Source organism: Neolamprologus brichardi, chromosome 1, assembly GCF_056152115.1.
Source record: "Neolamprologus brichardi isolate AB-2024 chromosome 1, ASM5615211v1, whole genome shotgun sequence".
Taxonomy (NCBI): domain Eukaryota; kingdom Metazoa; phylum Chordata; class Actinopteri; order Cichliformes; family Cichlidae; genus Neolamprologus; species Neolamprologus brichardi.
In genome coordinates this window covers 3674701-3680700 of record NC_142104.1, presented here as the reverse complement: position 1 = coordinate 3680700, position 6000 = coordinate 3674701, and positions in this window count along the sequence as shown.

Sequence of the window (6000 nt, the reverse complement as noted above, 5' to 3'; positions counted from 1 at the left end):
ACTTAGTTACTTTTTAAAAACATGATTTACAACCTGAATAGGTGATAAAGTGATAGATCTTTCAGCCCAATTCTACTTTCTGCATAATCCATCATACAAAATGTAATCAAATGAAAAAAGTCTGTTTTTAAAACTTAAAAGATTAAAACTAATAAAGTTTTAATCTTTTAACTTTATGCATCAAGCAAAAATTACATTATCTGCAACATTCTCTGACTGGAAGAAATTTGTTTAACATTTAAACCTATTTTCTGCACATTCCAGCACATAAAATGAAATATTTTTTGTGTTTTCACTCACTCTTTCAAATAGATGCAAGTAAAACACAGCAGAAAATAAATCAGGCGGAGGGTTACCCTGGTGCAGGCGTGCCGCAGCGGTCAGTGGAAGAATCCGCGAGTTTGTCTGTGAGTTTCCCATTATGTCATAGCGCACTTGGTGTTTGCTCAGACGTTTAGGGTTTTTTTGTCGCTGTAAAAATAAGTTTTCTTCCCACGCACAGCGGACACTAATGTTTTTGTCACTTTTTATGGAATCAAACTCAAAGTAAGGTCAGTACTTCCACGCTTTAAACGTTGCACGCTCATACTCTCTCTGCACTCGATATATGATCCATTGTTGATCTGCACACAGCTGTTGTCACGAACGTCGCACTCGCTTACGTCACTGTCATGAGACATTCTCACAAAAAAAAAATCACGGTTTTAGTAACGCAGTAACGCAGCCTGCTTACTAAGTAACGGTAATCTAATTACCTGTTTTGCAATAGTAATCCCTTACTTTACTCATTACTTGAAAAAAGTAATGGGATTACGCGTTACTGCCCATCTCTGGTGCCAATACAGAGGGTGAAACTGATGTGCTGCTCAGAGAGAGTTTATGGTGCCATCCATTCAATCATCCATCTTCCTCTGCTTATCGGGGCTTTGGTAGGATTGGAGCCTATGCCAGCTGTCCTTAGGTGAGAAGCTGGGTCCACACTGGTTTCCATTGCAAACTGGTTCCATAAACTATACAGGTACAACACACAGGCTCCAGATAATTAATGGGAAGTAAGTCTAATTGTCAATGAAATGAGGTTTATTGTTGTTTTTCAGTTTTTCATTGAAATGTTCTGATCAGCAGTTCTTGCTTCAGCTCCATTGTAGGTGGAAACAACATCAACATCTGCAGGTTTGGCGTAGTTAAATGTACTTTAACAAACGTAAAAAATAAAACATCTAAATGTGACTTTACTTTTTTACCTGTTTAACTTATGTCTGTCCACTAATGAAGGTGGGCTAATTATTCTTATTGTTGTATGTCCTTAAGCTTAAATGGGATTCACAGGATGCTCTGACCAATTGTTTTCCAGGTCAATACCACAGCTTTCTTTGGGTATCTTCCAGTACCCAGTACCTGAAATTAATTAAATGGAGCAGGACAAATAACCTGGACCCCCAGTAATTCATTTTTCTCACGCTACTATATGTAATTACTTGTTTTTCGTGATAAAAGTAGAGAAAACTGCCCTCAGACTTGCACATAAGCAGCTCCACTGTTCTCTCTGTGGCACCACACAAATAGCAAATAGAGTTATAGTGTGAGAATAGCACAGCATGAATTAAGAGCAACATTAAATTGTACCAAATCTGTCATCCCATCTTCCTGGCAGAAGCTCTGCATTTATTTATATATTTAGTGTGATGTATGATTAGAGCTGCAGTTAACAGACCTGCTCTTAGCATCTGTTCTCAGCTTTCACTTTGTTTTCCACTTATCTCCACCTTCAGTCAGAACACAGCCGGACAACATCCAGACCCGCTGGACCTGCTTTAACAGTCTTTAATGCGATTGTGGTTTCGCAGCTTCTTTGTAACTGAACGGAGAACAGAGAGGTGTGTTTGTGTTGGTGTGCAGCAGATGTGAGCAGAGATGGAAAATAGAAAAAAACTTGACAAACCACAGAATGGAAAACTAAACAAGAACACGTGGACACACACACACACACTTGGAGTGTGTGTTTTAGGTGAGAAACACAGTGAGTTTTGCAGGATAGGTGTCAGCGCCTGTTGGTTTCTCAACTGAAGAAACAAAACACTTAAAAGCAAAGAGACCACAATAACTAGCAGACCAACAACAAAGCAACCACACCAAAAAATTAAATTAAATTTTAAAAAGCCACAACATAAGAGCAACAGAGCAGTGCCAACCACCACGGCCACTGCAGACCTCTTCCCCTTTCTCTCTTGCACAGATCTAAACTCTGATATATTTGTTTATTCACTGGATGCACAAATAAAACTCGAGCTCAAGTTCATCTGCAGACTGAACAGCCCAGCGTGCTGCTCCTCAACCTGCACGGGAATCAAACCAGCACCTTAACGCCACAAGGACAACTCGGCATCTGAAATGTGCACTTTACATTTCAGCTCCTCATTTAGCTGTCAGCAGGCTGAATGTGTTGCTGTAGGGCACTGCGGCAGTAAACACAAGAGTTTACAGCTGTTTGCATAAGATGGACTAAGTGTGTTTGTCTTCAAAGAGAATGAAATTGGAAATGGATGAGAGCACTGTTAACATTCTTGAAGTTTCTGTAAACACCTGACCCTGAAGGCAGCACCGTGTCAGCTTCATTTTTTCAAAACTCACTTCGAGAGTCTCGAAGCTGGAAAGCTGGAAAAGTGTAGTTGCTGTTTCTTGACTGTTTGCTGCGTTTGTGAGGACCCGGCAGATACTTGTGAGTCCAAGTTGAGGGAAGAAACTTTAATACTTTCAGAAAGCTGCTCATACAATCATCTGTCAATTCACTTTGTATACAACATGAAAAGTGCCTTAATCCTGCATTCTATGTTGTGGCCAGCAGGGGGCGAGTACTCTGAATGCAAAACGGGTTCCCGTTATCAAAAGTTTATGAGAAAATGACCCTGCGTTCGTTTAATTTATGACCTCAGGAAACACTGCCCTGCTGAGTTTATGGTCTCAGTCACTAGTTTTATGTCTTATTTAATGCCACATAAATTCCTTTTGCTAAATTATGACCTTATTTTGCATAAAAATCATCAGTAACGGTCAGGACAAGCGTTCAGTGTGCTCCGCTTCTCAGTCAGAGCCAATTGAAAAGTGGATCTGAGCAGTATAACAAAATAATTCAATTCAATTCAATTCAATTTTATTTATATAGCGCCAAATCACAACAAAAGTCGCCTCAAGGCGCTTCATAGATACAGAGAAAAACCCAACAATCATATGACCCCCTATGAGCAGCACTTTGGCGACAGTGGGAAGGAAAAACTCCCTTTTAACAGGAAGAAACCTCCAGCAGAACCAGGCTCAGGGAGGGGCGGGGCCATCTGCTGTGATTGGTTGGGGTGAGAAGAGCAGAAGAAGAGCAGAAGAAGATCTCAGTACCATGTTTACAAGGCGATGCATCAGTGTCTACTTAAAATGATGTTACACTGAGACAGACACTTTGGTATTTAGTTAATGGTTTGAGAAATTCAAATCTCTGTGGCTATGAAAAAATGAAACTAATGTTGGTTATACTTAAATAAACCCAATGTTTCTCTTGCTGTGCTGACACAGAGACACGTCGTTATCAAACCTCATTAATAACTCAGCAATCACTGAAAGAAACTGAACTTTCAATGTCAGAAAACATGCTGCTCTGCTTGGTGAAGCTTGTTTTAGACCGAGTGAAGAAAGCAGAGTTTGACCAAGAAATACAGTCATTAGGACTTGAAAAGATTCTTGAGCTGTACCATCTTGTTTTCCGGGGGTCCTGGAATGAAAAGCATTCAAGCTGCTTTTAAAATAAAGAGAACTTTCTTTCTGTGTCTGCAGCCTCAGCGTGACTAGTTTTGTTGACCTCCTGGCTTTCAGACAGACTGGATGATGATCACCTATCACCTGTCCTGCAGGCAATCACCTGGCAGTCAGTGCTTGGGGTCAAGCCATAAACCAGCCAGTTATCAGCCATCATCATCTTCACTGTGGCTACAATAAAGAAAAAACAAAAATGCTTACAGACAAAACCCTGGGCAGCGGCGACTCCATTGCCTGGAACAATAAAGTTTCCTGTAATAGTGCAGCTGTAAAACCAGAAAAACTCCCGAGGTGTTCTACTACTGACCTCTATCAGTCGGGTCAAAGGTCATAGAAAAAAAGAGTGTAAGACATGTTTTAGCGAGATGTCTGCCGGTGATAAATCTTTTTTTCTTCTCACTGTTTGTCTTAAAAAAAGAAGAAATGAAGGAAATGTCATTACATTAATTTCCACCCTTATCTTCACAGTGCAAACATCTACAGTGTGTTTGAGCTGACCTTTCACAGCGTTTCTTCTTCACATGTGTTTACATTGTTGACTGTATATAATAACTAACAGTCTGGCTAAACAACAGGACCATTAGCTTTTGGCTTTTTTTTGTGTGAAATGTCAGCTTTAGCATGTTGTTTCAATATTTGGGTGAGAAACTCGCTAAACAAACTGTACAAAGTCCTGATAATTAATGCTGAGTAACAAACGACTGGCTATTTGTTGGTCCAGCTGTCAGTCAAAGAATCATCACTCCCAATCCTGTATAACTCAAAGCTTTAATAACATTTACATGAGAGCATGATATTAAAATGATGCTGTGCAGCTATTATGAACTGGTAAATTACCAGTTCAGACATGTTAACATGGGAGTCTACGGGGACTGACTCACTGGAAACAGCCTGCAACAAACTGCATTTTTTTTTTTGCACTTCTTTGTTGCCTTCGGCCTGCTTATTGGAACTCAAACAACAATCGTTATCATGTCATGAAATCCGTTTTATTTTTATTTTTTAAATTGAGAATAGACGGTGGAGAGAAGGCAGGAAAGCTGAGCGTGAGAGCGAGGGGGAGGAAGAGATCCAGTAACTGGCCTCGGGGTGGATCTGAACCTCTGCAATGTCCTTACTGCTCGACTCGGTGAGCTATACCGGCGCCACTGACAGATGTTGTTACTGAGAAATCAGGAGAAAAGAGGTTTGCAGCTTATCAAAATAAAAGCATCAGAAACCAATTCAGCTCAAAGTCCCATTAAGAATGAGTTGGTTATGATGTGTAGAGCAACACTGTGACTACTATAAATGAACTTTAACACATGAAGCAGGTCTTCCTGTGGATCCAGAGTGACATATACGGATCAATCCTCCACCCGTGTAGGCGACCGATGTGCTTTTAGCCGTGTGAGAGTGAATTATCAGAACTGAATTGCTTTACATGAGCTCAGCGTGTCTCGTCTTAACACCTTTGGTATGCAGCGTGAATCCAGCTCTCCGTCCTCTGCTTCAGATTGATCGTTGACTGATATCAATCATGGCTTTCTGGAATGCTTGGGAATGTTGGGGAATGTGCGGGCAGTGGAAAGTGGGTCAGGAATTCCAAGCTTCGCTGCTTCGCCAGAAACACGACCACCACAAATTAACCAAATTTCAACAGCGGAGGTGGAAACATTTGTGTGTGACTGACAGATTTCAGCAGGAGGAGGAGTGAAGTGGGGGGGCACTGACGAAGAGGAACGTGAACATACTCAGCTGCAGTGAGGACAGAAACCACCAAACAGCTGTTGGCACATACATACTGTACATACACAATGTACATACTCTTTCTCATGTGTGCTCGTCTCCAAACACATTCCTTAGCTGACAAAGAGCTCTTTCTAAAGTCGTGTTTTAGGATTTGGTGTGCAGGAATTTCACTGTCATATAAAAAAAAGCCAAACATTTTCACACTCGATGCAGTCGTGTGAAAAATTAACAACATCCTTTTTGCTTCCAGAGGTATTAAGTGGAATTAAAAGGCAGATGCTGCTGGTCAGACGCACTTGTTTAACTGATGATCGGCAGGTGAGCATCTCTATAAATGCAGAAGTGGATGTACTAGAAATTCACCCCAAGGTCAGACGACGCTGCATAACAGACTCTACAGGCGTCAGTTAGCATTTTAAATGTTAAAGTTAATGTCAGCGTTTGGAGAAAGACTTGTTCAGAGTG